Genomic DNA, 15,860 nt, shown 5'->3' with positions numbered 1-15,860 from the left:
TCTTCCTTCAGGGCTAGGTGTCGCATTCAAGTCAAGGATTCAACCATTGAAGAGGAGATTGATTTCAACATTCAATTCCACACAAGCACTTCTATCAACATTGCTTTCACAACCTCCCTTGAGGTGATCTACAATTCAATCTTTCATTTACATCTACTTGCAAGTACTTTCTTTCATTACTTGGTTAATTCCAAAATTGGGGTTTGACCTAAAGGAAAAACCCCAATCCCAACCCATTTCCCTCTCTTTTCTATGTGTAGGTTGCAGGTGCGCAATTGTACTTTTGGATTCGAGCTTCATTTGTAGAGACGAAAAAAACCCTTTTCATTTCACGAATTTTTTGGAGGACCGTGTATGTTCCCGCCACGGTTCGAACAACTTTTCCTTAAATTCACAGGGCGACTTCGTCTTGATATATTACTACCAGATTCAGGTGCACAGCTTCATCCCATATTCCGATCTCAAATTATAATCAATTCTTTGTCACTTTTGCACTACATAATTCAATCAATTTTCTTTCCAAATCAAACAAGAAAGAGGGGATCAACTTAACATCCCCAATTCATTCAAAATTCAATCTACCATCTTTGTGTGGAGAGATTGAATCTAGTGAATTATCCTCTCCTCTTTCTAATGTAACATGGTGAAAAGTTCTTGAATGGTAATCAATAGTAAAACTCTCATCTCTCTTTGAGGGAAAGGGTAGTTTCCTTCTTGATTTATCATTCACCATTTTTCCACCATTACACATTTCAATGGACTTTATCATAAGGATAGATTGTATATATGTTGTAATTAATAGATTAACTAAGTATGCTAATTTGTATGCTATAAATACCAATGTTAAAGCCTCCCAAGTTGTTGATTTTTTCTTCTTGAGAAATATTTCAACTACATGGATTGCCTAAAAAACATAATTTGTGACATAGTAGATTTGTTAGTGTTGGTTAACAAATCTATCTCTTCAAAAATTATAAAATAAATGACTATATTTATCCCAAACACAAAGACAAACTATTAACAAATAGTTTGGTAAACTATCGATTAGTTTCCCTTTGAATTTTGGAAAGGTACAAATCCCTTCATATAGTCACAATTTTGGATTTTTAAATATATAAATAACTCAGATATATTTTTAACCAGAGAGTAGTAAAGGTTCTAACATCTGCCTATCGCCATAGAACATGCACAAATAATAGAAAACTAAAAAAACTCAATATATATATAGATTTACGATCATAACTTGATAATACAAAGATTATCACATGTAGAATAGGATTCCAACCATAAGCACCAACTCAAAGACTGAAAACTAATGTATGGACAAAGAAATTGATAGAATAGAATGCCACTTGGCTCTCAAGAAAATAAATAACATTCTTGTGACTATTAACATCCAAAGGAATATTACATTTGAATTCATGCAAACTCAAAGGTTTACAATGAATACAATTAAAATCCAACTCCAATACACACAGACAATGAAACTCAAAAATTTAGCAAAACTTTATAGATCTTCAAAATTTTATCAAGTCACACTCATATGTCACAACATAAGGGGGACCAAAAATTGTCAATCCCTTCCAATGTTCAATTTCAACATATTTAAAGCTTTACAAAATATAACTGTCCAACAGTTTTAAAGAAATCAATTCTTTAAAGAATCATTAAAAACATCACTATTTTTTTACAACTAGGCATAAAACTTAAAGTAAAATATAAATATAGCATTAAGAGAAACAACTTCATTGTGTGGCAGGTACATTTTTCGACTAAGTAGGTTGTTGTTGCACTTGTTGGCTTTTGAAATTTTGTAGAGCCTTGAGGACACCTATAATTTCATCCTCATTGGAAATGATCACATGTTTCACAAAGCCCATAATGGCTTCTCCTTTCTTATTTCTTTTGCCATTAGGATGAATGCCTTAATTGATTGGAGTTCAGAATCAAGGAAGCATCAATCCTTATCAACTTGTCATGTTTCTCCTCATTTAATGTTTTAGGGTTTTCCAAGCTGTCAATATTATTATGAAATTTAGCTTTTAAATCATCACTTGTGGCATGCCCCCAATTATATTTCATTTTTAGCTAACAACCTATGCCAGTGAACTCCTAATTTACCTAATTGAGCATCTTATTAGATTCCTTCAATAATTTTCTCTGTTCTTTGATGTTTTGTATCAAGAACCAACATTTCCAATCTAAACTTTAAATCCATGTGGTGCAAATAGTATCATTGGGAGGAAGGATGCCCCTAATGATATCAACACCAATTCCCATGTCCATGATCTCTTGCAGCTCCTTCCTAGCATGCTAATGTGAGGATTCTTCAATCTCTAAATTATTGATCTTCATGGACACCGCATTCCTTGCTAGGTTTAGCTCATTCTATGACCTAATTAAATTATCGATGAATGGAAGACCTTTAGCCTTCACTTTCTTCACCCAATCGTTGTTGATCCTGCCAAAATGGTTGTCTAATCATAGGTTTCCCACTAGATTTTTATTTATATATGATTCAAGGTTGAGTACCACTGTTGTAAAGCCCGAATCTTGAGGAGGTAGGCTCAACAATGACTTCAGACATTAAGATAAAGTGTCCACCAATGCCTTCAAACCTTCTTTATATAACGTCTCCTTCTCGATCCTTTCCATCACCCTAGGCCACTGGATTTTTATTTATATATGATTCAAGGTTGAGTACCACTGTTGTAGAGCCTAAATCTTGAGGAGGTAGGCTCAACAATGACTTCAGACATTAAGACAAAGTGTCCACCAATGCCTTCAAACCTTCTTTATATAACGTCTCCTTCTCGATCCTTTCCATCACCCCGGTGGTCATGACCTAAAAATTATGTAAATCTGCATTCATGCTTAGAGGCCCCATATCTATTTGGGTAAGGTTAAAGTCAACTATGATAGATTGACTTAGGTCTGTCTAGGCATTAGGCTGAGAAAGTTCAAGGAACAGATGATAAGAGGTTTCATCCTCTATCATGTGAGAAGTCATTTTGAGCTTCTTTCTTTTGGGAGTAGAAGGGGATGTTACATTTGGGGCAAAACATCCCTTGATTTCTTCCTAATAGCATCAAGTTTTTGTTTGTTTGAGAGAGTGACTCCCAACCACAAGGGGGATGAAAAAATATTGGCAACACTCTTCATATCCTTAGGACTCAAGAAAAGGGTTCCTTTTATAGGAGGAGTTCTATCTATACTATGTGAATTAAAAGGGAAAGGAGGCCTCGAATCACCTTGGTTTAGGTCCTTTGTATCACGAGCTTTTATTAAGAGTGTCCTACCTTGCGTCTTCTATGATAACCTTACCCTTGTCTCCTCCCTTGTCCTATCCTTTATATGTAATTTATTCAATCACTTTCTCCTTTCCCTCTTCTTAAATAAGCTTGTATCCTTCCCCACGGGTCTTTTCTAGAGACTTATTATTCTTAGGAGGTTCTCCATCACCTCCATTACCCCCTAGTGTGATAGAGGATATCATTTGTATGGTAGGTGTTGATACAAATGTGGTGGCACTGTTGGAACAACTTGGTGTTGAGGTATTTTTTATTTTAGGCAATGTAGCCCTACCAACTCCACCTTTCCTTTTGGCCACCCATAACATTTTCCTTCTTAGGACAACTGTTATTCTTATATCTATATCATCATCCTATGGTTGATCCCAATTAATTGACTCCAAGTGTTTAGCCTATGTATTAGAGAGATACACGGGGTTAATGAAGCCAGACCCATCATCTATGATCCTTACTATGTCCCAACCTAGTTGACAATCTATTATTTGCTTAAAGGTTAGCATTGACCAATCTCTTCTTCCGAATTCAAGATCATTAGCACAATCCCCCCAATAATCCTTGAGCTAGGGTATATGACTAAATGTAGGACCCAGATACAAATTATCCCTTAATTTTTTTTTGTTATAACAATGCAACCTTAAAATATCACAAGTATCTAAGGTATACTTATCTACGCCTTTTATAGAATTGAGTGCATATGATTGTGTCTTGCAATAATACAAGCCTAGAATGATAGGAAACCGAATACCTACAATCTTAGGTAACATTTTTGGCGATTTCTGCTAAATGCTTGCCTACTGAGCATCATAGACTAGTTGCTTGAACTTGTCCATTGGGCACAGAGTCATTTTGACCTGATAAAACATTTGGAAAACATTCCTTTGCACTATTGTAACTCACTATGACACTGTTGTAACCTCTTCTAATCTATTGAGTACATGTGTATGGTTCATGACAATGAACTAACAAACTTCACTGTTATGAATGATATATATCTACTTGATGAATTAAGAGAGGGAAACAAAAAGAACACCTTCTTATTCACCTATTGAAATAAAAAAACAATTGACTAATTGTGCATAAAGCACCTAGGAAAATAAAAAGTGCATCTAATCTACTGTGCAACAACACTTATTAACATTAAAACTTTTTGACATACCTCAAAAGTAATACTTGAGGTGAATCCCATTAACTGGAATTGGCTCCATATCACCATCTAGCTTGGATAGTTGAAAGGAATTACATTGTTTACATTCAGTAATGATATAAGGCCCACTCCAGAATTAATCAAACTTGGAGTGTTTCCCAGGCCTGCTTTTAAGCTCATCCCATTTGAGCACAATATTTCCTTCTTTGAAAGTTCTTGGGGATGCCTTTTTTTCAAAAGACCTCTTCATTTGAGCCTAGTTTTTTTCTATCTTTCTCATAGCATCATTCATGGTCTCTTCTAGCTCAACCAGCTGAGCTAATCCTACTGTCATAGGCCCTTCCTCTATCATGTCTAGTGGATTAGCTAGATTAAGGGCTGGAAGCTCAAGTGAGATAGGAAGCCTTGATTCGTTGCCATATACAAGCATAAAAGGTAAATGCCCTGATGACCTTTTTGGAGTAATTCTATTGGCTCACAATGTTGATTTCAACTATGTATGCCAAGCTCTCTAGCTACCATCCATGGTCTTCTTGATAATTTTGATTAAGTCCTTATTTGTGGATTCTACTTGGCCATTGCATTGCGGATAGTAATTGGAAGACATATTCAAGTAAATCCCATTTTTTACAGCCCAATCAGAAATCATAAAACCAATAAAGGCAAGAGCATTGTCTAAAATAATAGATTCAGGAACTCCAAACCTGCTAACCAGCTCTTCATAAAAAGTTCAAGACAACAACTTCGATGGCCTCCTTGAGTGCTACAACTTCAGTCCACTTAGTGAAATAGTTTGTGGCTGTAAGAACCCACTTGTGACCCACACTAGATGAAGGATTGATAACTCTAACTAAATCCAATCCCCATCTCATAAAGGGTTGTTCAATCTGAATAGGCTGCTAATCTCTCTTTTCCAGCAAACAAGGCACATTCCTTGCACTTTCTAACCCATAAATGTGCATCTTTAAATAAAGTGGGCCAATAATAGCCACCTTTCATCACCTTAAGAGTTGTTGCTCTTGGAGAAAAATATCCACCAGCTGACCCTTCATGAAACTCATGCAACACTTTATCAATTTGGCCAGGTCCAATACATCTTAATAAAACACCATTAAAATCCTTTCTAAATAGAATGCCATTCAAAAGGACATAAGGAATGGATTACTATTGGGTGAATATTTTGTCACCAGCGTACCAATGAGAAAATATGTATTTCACACACAGCTATGTTGAGACAAAGGCTCTCCTCTCATTAAGGGGAAGTTCCCTGATAGAATTTGTGTATTTCAACAACTTTGAAATTAAATTCGGGGGCAAGCTTAGGGCATATAATTCTCTTTTTTCAGAATTCACTTATATCCCCTTACTTGATGAAATTTCTTACAAATTAACCAACTAAATAAACTTGCAAACAATGACTAAATTATCTCTAAAACCACGTAAGTACAAAGTCTTACAAGATTACTATCTAACTTCCAAATCAATTACAATTGAAACTAATATAGCTTGGAGCTCAAAGTCTTCAAGATATATAAATATAAGAAACTTCCAATACTCTAAATCAATCAACAATAGTACAAAGCCTACTACCTAATCGTGTTGTATTAAAATACTAATTTTTAAAATATGAAAATAGCTCAAGTCTATTTGCCACAATTTAGATGCTCCCTTAATCACATGAACAAAAATGCCACTAATATCAAGGAATTAAAGAACTTATATAAGCAATGAACATAAGATCATTCACTCATATAAACAATCTTTTTCCCAACACAAAGTTTGGAATCAAAAAGAATTGCTCTCTTTATTTGCTTGATCAAATCTTCACAACAAAAGGCTCAAAGTCTTAGTTGAGGCAACAATTCAGCAGAGTTTTTGCTTAGCATATAAAAGATAAATATGTACAAATGAGGTTCCTTATTTTATAAGAAAGGAGTGGAGAAAAATGTGGGCACAGTTGACTAATTCAACTGCAGAGTCCCACTTGACTACAACTACTGCATAAAATAAAAAAATGCAACTGCAAGAAAATTTGCAGTAAGAAAAGATGCAACTACATGAATTCTACTTAGTGTCAATGAGGACACTTTGTTCTTCATTTTCTTCCCTTTGGATTTACTTGGAGAAATATCAACCATCTGTCAGAATCTACAACAATTTCATCATGTAAATCAATATTCACCATCAAATTGTTGGATTCAAAGACCTGGAATGATGCTTGCAAGATCAAAATTACCCTTAAACACAAAGACAAAAAAATCAACAGATCGGGTTTTAAAACCCGATCTGTACTTGGGCAGGTCAAGATTGCAGGTCAGGTTTTAAAACCCGATCTGTAGTTGGGAAAAACCTGGGTTGTAGGTCGGTTTTAAAACCTAACCTACGCTATGTGCAGAAAAAATGATAGGCCAGGTTTTAAAACCCGACCTGCAATTGGGATCGGACATGATCTGCACATCAGGTTTTAAAACCCGATGTGATAGTAAAAGAGACTTGTAGGTCAGGTTTTAACCCGACCTACTAATGGGGAAGACTTATAGATCAGGTTTTAAAACCCAACTTGCACCATGGGTAGACCTACAAGTCGGGTTTTAAAACCCGACCTGCCAGTAGGTAGAGCTGACACTTCTTGGCAGACCAAAACTACACTTCAGGTTTTAAAACCCAACGTGTTGGAAAACACAAGATACACTGCATTTCGGGTTTTAAAACCTGAAGTGCAATCAAAAGATGAAATAAAAGACCAAGGCAAAAACATGAAAACGACAAAAATGAAGATGCAAATTGACATGACTTACGAGGGAAGTCGACTGACCTTGGAGGACATAGGCTACAAAATGGACAAGTTTTGTAGGGGTTGTACCACGATTCAGGCTAGCTGAAATCGGTGACAACAACTACAATATAAAATACCTTCTTTTGGCCTTATCCAAACCTTGAGGACACTCACTAGTTTGGAGAAAATGTACCATATCTTGCACCCAACCAGTGATAGGAGTTGAATCTAGTGATTGCTTTTCACCTTGTAGCACTAAAACAACCTCTTGCTCATGTTCTTCACTATCGGTAACACCAAGTTGTTCACACAACCCTTTTCCCCTAGCCAAATTGGTAACCATAATCTCTACATCATACCCCATTACCTTGGTTACCCAACCAACTCTCGTATCACTCAAGTCTTTGCTTAACAGGATCTCCTTCACACTTGGATGAGCAACCATTAGAATAATCTTATTATTGAAAGCATGTGTCTAGACTTTTTTAGGCTCCTTATAACAACAAGTACAAACAAAGGTATACTTCAACTCATAGTCTTTGAGTGCTTCACTGAAGAATGCCAAATGCTACTCAAAAACTTCATCATTGCACTGTACAAGGATAGCTAAGATAGAATCAATATTTCCATAAGCATACAACATGAAATCCTTAGAAAAATAAGGATTCAGAAGTGTAGGTGCAGTTGCTAAAGCTTCCTTAATAAGCTGAAAACTTCTCCTGCCATCCTTGGTCTAGTTGAAAGGCACATTTTTCCTCAACATGGATGTTAACGGACTTAACAAATCAGCTATATCACGTATGAACCTCCTAACAAAATTAATTCTCCCAAAACGTTTTGCAAACCTTTCTTATGTGTTGGTAAAGGAAGAGCTAGAATAACACTTACTCTTTTAGGATCAATTGTAATTCCATTCTTTGACACTACATAACCCAAAAACTTACCTTCATGAACAACAAATACACACTTTTTGGGGATTTAGAGAAATCCCAAACTCTCTACACCTTTCAAAAATCTGCTTCAAATGAATTAGATGCTCACTTGCATTCTTTGAAAAAATAGTGATATCATCTGAATACACCAGTATTATTTTGTGTATTAAACCTTGAAAAGTAATATCCATGGCTCTTTGAAAAGTGGCCCCAACATTAGATAAAACAAAGGGCATCTTCTTGTATGCCATGGTCCCCCACTTGGTTGTAAAGGTTGTCTTACAATGGTCCTCCTCTTTTAACAAGATTTGATTATGACCAAAATATCCATCAAGTAAAGTAAATATTTCTAAACCTAAAACCACTAGAAGAATTTGTTTCATAGAGGACAACGGGGAATGGTCTTTTAGGGAGGCCCGGTTAAGGTCTCTAAAATCCACACAAAGTCTGATTTCTCCACTCTTTTTCCTTACTGGCACTAAGTTAGATACCCAAGAAGTATGTTTAATGAGAAATATAATGCTACTCTCAATCAATTTATTCAATTCTTTGACCATAAGGGGCTCAAGTTTGGGATTAAGAGGCCTTTCTTTCTGTCTCACTTGTTTGGCATTAGGCTCAAGCTCAACATCTGTTGAGCAATTTTAGGATCAAACCCCCTCAAATCATAATACTCCGAGGAAACGACATCACTAAACTCTTGACAGAGCTTAACAAATGACTCCTTTCTTCCTTAGTACGAATTTTTCCAAGTTTGAGGAGCTTACCTTTAAGAACCTCTACCTCCTCATAATGTTCTTGCTTGATTTGCATGCTTTCCTTTTCCTTCCTCACTTGATCATCCAAATTTAAAATGGACTCCAATGTTACCAATCCCTTAGGAAACTTGTTTGTTTTCAACTGAACAATTTTATCTTCATACTGCTATTCTAAATTCTTCTGATTTCTATGTTAGAATTTAGCTTCCTCTCAAGACATTTACAATATGTTTGTCACTATCAAACACTTTCCAACTAACATTATTAATTGGAATAGCAGGCCTAACAATAATCTTAATATGTTGATGATTCTTACCACTATTGATTTCTTTTGGAATATGAAACTCATCTCCTAAAGTAGCTACCCTATCAACATGTTTGTCCTTGGTATAGACAACAAATTGAAAGTTTGAAATTCCTCAATAATATCCCACACTCTATGCTTGTATGACTTACGCAATTAATTTTTAGTAACATTGATGTTTCTAACCTGATTTACAATCAATTTGCTATCTCCAAACACCTTCAGATAGCTAAAACCTCTTCTCCTTGCCCATTCCAAACCATGGATAAGAGCCTCATACTTAGCAATATTGTTAGAACAGTTGAAACAAAATCTAAAATTTGAATAATACCTCTTACCTTTTGGAGAAACAAGCATACAACCACCGCCAACTCCTATCTTACTCCTCAGACAATTAAAATATAGCTCTCAAACCTGATTATCATCATTTCCACAATGTTGTTCTACACTTTTTTTGAGGTTAGGTGTAAAGGAATCAGTCTCATGCATCATATAGACACCAAAACCACCTTCTTCCGATTGCTAATTAGAAATATCTTTATTATTCTTAGTTGCCCACTCACCCAAAAGCACATCAGGAATGCCTTCAATTTGTGTTCTCGATTCTTTGACTGTAGGAATCTCTTTATGGTCAAGAATAGTACAATTGACAACAGTTGATGCATTAATAGCACTTGGGGTATATGGCTCAATATGGTCTTTATCGATAGGCTCTGATTTTATGGTGACTTTTGTGCCATACCTATTCCTAAAAAGCATATGTGACCAATTTGAAGATAGATAACCACCTATCTTGGTAGTGAAATCCCTTGACAAACATATGGCAAAGTAAGGAGGCAACTCTATTACATATATATCAAGTGAAATAGAGAAATTTGGACAAGCATGTAAGGTTAAACCTAGCCCCTTAATGACCCCTATGGTGTTAACAACAATTCCATCTAGTTGTACAACTCCCTTTTTAAGTGGTTCATATTCAATGCCTAGCTTGTCTACAATCTATTTAGGCATCACTAAACTACTGACACCTGAGTCAAACATACAATTATGAACTAGGTGGTCACTAATGTTCAAAAACACATAGAATGGAGGTGGCTTTATGCTCTTCTCTTGTTGTTCATTGTTGGCTTGGGTATCATTTGTGAGCACAACTTTAGATGTATTTTGAGAGGACTCATTGTACAAAGAAAGATTAGACAAAGATGATTGCAAAAGTTCTTTTTGGCTTGGAATAGCTAGTGAATCTTGTTGTTCACCAAAAGTGATAACCCAAGTATACCTGCAATTGATCTATGAAGTAGCCAATTCAATCTATGAAGAACCTCAGGGCTTGGAAAACATGACAAGGATATGAATCCTTCTACTCTTCAGGCTCTACAAAACCTAGGTGGGTGTACCTTTGATGCATTTAATCAAACCTATTACACACAAGACTGCATCAATCAAAAGCAGATGGATCTCAAAAGGTTCAAAAACTAGGAGGTTACTACAGACGGGCTAGATCCACACTTGCAACTCAACATTTTTAAATCATGAGATGGAGGGACACTTCCACATAACATAAAATATAAAAAGATATTCTGATTTTGGATTTTTAAATGATGTTCTGACAACCTTTCAATGTTACAAAAGACCAGTCCCTTATCCAGGCCACAAAGTCATCCATAAAACTGGAAGAGAAATCTCAGATGCAAGTTCTTTTCAACATTAAATTTTCATGTATCAATGCCTTAAATTAATACAATCCTCTGCTCTGTCACAAAACCATACTTATATATATATATATATATATCCAATATGCATTCAAAATCATTAATGCCGGGTTTTAGGATTTAAATCCTTCCTTGAAGAATACCCAAAAGACAAACATTACACTCTTAGAGGAATCTAAAAGAGACAACTCAAATTATCCTTGATAATATGAAATTATATAAATCTGAGTACATTTTGGAGACAATTTCATGGAAACTCACAAATGCCTTGCATATGTGTGAACCTGCAAACTGAAACAAAACCTACAGTAAAGACAGCCCTGAAATCATAGAAGAACACATTGTCATTTGCACAAATAAAAAGATGTCATCACTGGAACCTGTAATTTCAGATTTCTCCCTTGGAGAAAATCTCTCCAAAACTGGAACCCCTACAATTGAGAAGAATTGGGAATAAGAAGGAGAGGGAAAAATATCAGAATCCATCAGAACATGCCATGTGTCCCCTTTCTCCAACTGAAATTCATTACCTTCTTCTTTCCCATGGAAACTGCTTCCAAAATATCCCACATTTGTTGAAACTAACTCCATAACTGAATTCCTCATCTCGAGAGCTTTCTGGAAACATATAATACTTCTACATTTGGCCAAAAATTAAACCCTGGGCGAATTAATCTTGAACAACAGGCCATCATTTAAATTTTTTGAATTTTCTCTATAGTTTCAACTATATCATTTAATTTTAATTTTTCACTCTTTTTTGGCCTGATGCCCTGCCACGTGGCAACCTCTGATTGGTCAATGAGATCCACTGGGTGCCACCTGGCATGACACCTCATCTTTTGCCACTTGTCGGCCATGTCATCGCCACTGGGCTGCTTGCTTGTCGGCCACCTCTGCGCCACGTCATCGCCATTGGATTGCCACCTATGTGCCAACTATGTGCCACATCACTGCCACCTCCGATGACTTGCGAGTTGTCTTTCCACTTGGCTTTCGCCATTTCACAGACGATAACCATCGTGCAACTTCGGCTCATGAAACCACGCGCACCGTCGATCATCTCGGACTTGCATGATCTTTAACCTTGCATTTTCGCCCTGGGCTTTTCGCCATTTCGTAGGGCTTATCCTTCGTGCATCTTGCCTTCGCGAAGTCACGCCGACCGTCCATCCTTTTGGAACATGCTCACTGGTTAAGTCGATCGTTCTCTGCAAAATTTCACCTGTCTACCTCGAGAAGCGTGCATGCGTGGGGTCCACCTGTCATCGCTCAGTCAGCCTCCTCAGTCGCCTTAGGATCCGTGCCCATGCGTGGGCCCGCCTTGGGCACCCAACGACACTGTCCATCAAAAGCCCAGAGGCTTTGACATATTATTAGTGTGGAGATTTGCATTTAAATATCAAGAAACATCATCGCCCAGCCAATGTGGGATAATGCTTCATGCCTGAGGCTGCAAATTTTGGAGCTTTCTCTGAGTGTTTTAATGGCCATAGTGCAAAGGAGGAGAATGGCTGGTTTACCTGCTAGCTAGAACATTCTCCAACGCCCCTCCTTCACCCTTCACGCCACATTGCAAGCTACACTTGCTTGAAAAAAATTAAAACCCCTTCAACATTCGCCATGGTTGGGAGGACTGCAATCTCATGACAGGGGGGGATTTGTATTAAACCTGCAAATTGCATTAGCTCAAGTTCATTTGAAATGACCTCCAAACAATATACCACGCAAAGGGGACTGTTGTCAAGGGTCGAATTTGCATTTTGTTTGAAAATCTTGTCCTCCACATTCTACACTGCCTGCTGTACATTTGCATTTCCTTGGAAACTTTATTGGTTTTTCTCACTGCTGATGGAATTTGCTGCAACTCATATGCCTAGACTGCCAGGCAAGGAGGAGAAGATTGGTTTTCACAACTGTTAATTGCATTAGATTGATTTAATGCCTCCCAATAGCCATGCATCCCCAATTCAAAATCCACATAGGGAGGAGGCTCCCAATTTGCATTTGGCTTGTGCATTTCTTTGAAATTTTTAATGGCTTTTACCACTAGTAACCCTTGCCATCTGCATTTGTCTGAAAGTTTATTTATTTGTCTCCCGAACACCACACACATAGCAGAGTGTATTTGCCAGAGCATTACTTGGAAGTTTCAATTTTATTTTTTTTGTTAATTTCACTCTCTAGCCATTACATTTGCTTTTTTTAATTTTAACTTTCAGCAGTCAATTCTAACTCATGGCAAGGAGGAGGGAGAATTGGGCATTATGCACTTGCTGGAAGTTTCAATTTGTTTTTAAACCACACCATTGCATTTGCTGTTAAAAATTTCTAAATTGCCCCTTTCTCATTTGTGCAGGGAGACTTTGGCTTCATGCCAATTGAAATTTGATTTGGAGTTGGATTTATGCCTGGCAAACATGCCTTTACCATTTGCATCGTCAAAGGGGAAATACTAGAGATACACCTGCTGATTGCATTTTGATTTGAAGGCTCTTTTAATTACCTCTCAAACACCACGCTCCACCTTCCAGCTGCATTTTTAAAAATCCCTTCTCTCTCGCTGAAGGAGGATTTGGGCATTAGAATCGCCAGTCTGAAATTGTCTAGAGGTCTACAGTCTTTTCAATTCTTATGACAAGTCTCGTGACTACAATCCATATTTAGATAATCCAAAAATCTCTCAGTGAAAAAAGTCACCAATAAAATAATACGGCACAGGCATGAGCCAGGTCATGCCCCAAAGTGGGTCTGACTAAATTTTTTTTTGTTTTCATGCAACTAACCTTTGAAATGCCTTAGACACCTTAAACACACCTCTGGAAATGATCGACATCATTTTCAGATCATTAAACTAAGTTTCGCGACTTTCAGGCAATTACGCCACATTTTCGCATTTAATCGCGAAGACGTAATCTTCGAACCTGTCAAAACACCTTTCTGGATCTCGCCATCTGACAGGCGTGTACTCTGATATGCAAGCATAAAATCTACCAAACGGTTTCTCAAGACAAGTCCCGAGTGAAGAGATTAATTTTTGAAAATGCCCAACTGGCTTTGTTGACACTGCGGACCTGACGAAGTCAGTGTTCTTGCAACACATGATGCCTTTCTTAAAAATATCAAATGACCTTCGTAGGCCCTCAAATTTGAAACACAGGTACCTTGAAGTACGTATTAAAACTTATAATTCTCATTTCGATCACAAGACTGACAGGATGCAAATGGTGCACTCATGAAAATGGCTACATTAACTGATATAGCACTGAAAGTACGGATAACTAAAAACGATGGCTCAATGAACCCTTTTGCAAACCGACTAAACGGATTAGTAGGAGCCTGAAACTGGAAACATAGCTCATCATTTACACTGACATTAACCTAGAACAAACATTGTTTCATAACACTTACTGAGGCAACTTTTACACTTATGCAAAACAGGGCTCCGACTAGCTGTCGAAACAGGGACTTGTCAAAACATGCAAATTGCAAACAGATTGATCTTCAAAAACTGAGCAAATGGATTCGTTAAGACTTGAAACTTTGCAGGCTAACTCACATTTATGTATACAATTAAATCCATTTTGAATTTTTTCATGACAATCAACAGGGCAAAAGATATAATCGCTCAGAGTAGGCTACTCAATAAAATCTGCATTTGTGCCTAAAGTGCACTTTCAGCTCACCCCTCGGAATGGGTACCTGATACACTTATCCAAACTGAATTCTAAAAGTTGCAAATCACTGAATAGGCCAAATGAGAGGTGTACAACATGTTTCCCGAGCCTTACCCCATGAAAATCAATTGGCTCCATTTTACCCCCTTTCTAACTAGGCATTCAAACTGACTCATTTAGGTACTTTTCTGACATGCAGAGCAAAATTTTGAATTGGGCCTCTAAACTTTGACTCAAATTTAAATAGTCCCAACAAATCCCACATAGGAATTGACACATTAATCTTCTTCATATGACCCAAAATATTGAATGAATGTGAGGTTCCCTTAGGCTATCCTTTAGGTACAATAGACTGTCCTTGAGCTTGTTGCATTTGAGGCTATTTAGCAAGTTGTCCTGCATTTGGAAAAGATTGACTTCTTGGTAGAATACAAATGTCTAGCCCAGTAGATGGACCAACAATGTAATGCCCTGCTAGGAACCCTAATCTTTTCAACAAGCTTCCAAATAAATTTCTTCACCTAAATCCCCGACCTGTTTCCTGTGTGTCCTAAAATAATGACCTATTCCCCTTTTTAAACTAAAATTCTAGGTTGAATATCTTTTTCCACAAAAACCTAAATTTAGAATAAAAGCAATTTTATTTTATTTTCTAATTTTCTAACAAAGGGATAAGTTAACATGCAATAATTAAGTCTTCGGGCATGTAGTGCCGCAGTTAAAACACTTCGTTGGTGAAGCGGCCACCATGGTTCAAATCCCTGTTGGGCCTTTGTGCTCGCAAGGCCTTGTGCCTTTGCTGGGTCATTGTGCTCATGGATTTGAACAAGTGAAGTGTGGGGATGAGGTCCCCCATTTGTGGTCTCACTGGTTCATAGGTCCAGGTCAAAAGCGTTTACCCCTTATTTAAAAAAAAAATGCAATAATTAAAAATCATTTTTCTTTCTTTTCTTTTCTCATGCAAATTAATTAATTTTCTAAATAAAGAAATTAAAGCAATACTATAATTCTAATGAATTCTTTTATTCATTTATTTATTTATTCTTTTATTCTTTTATTTATTTAAAATTATAGGAAACTATAAATGCAACTAATCTAATTTGTTTTTCCACTAAAATTTAAATAAAATATATTTCTAATATCATGCAGCTTGCAACTTAATTTAATAATTCCTTTTAGCTAACTAAATTTATAATCTCAATGTATAAAATGCATAATTCAAAAATACCAACTATGAGACAACTCC

The sequence above is a fragment of the Cryptomeria japonica genome, chromosome 1 (assembly GCF_030272615.1).
Source record: "Cryptomeria japonica chromosome 1, Sugi_1.0, whole genome shotgun sequence".
NCBI lineage: Eukaryota > Viridiplantae > Streptophyta > Pinopsida > Cupressales > Cupressaceae > Cryptomeria > Cryptomeria japonica.
The sequence above is the reverse complement of the archived record's forward strand: the minus strand, read 5'-3'. Positions refer to the sequence as shown.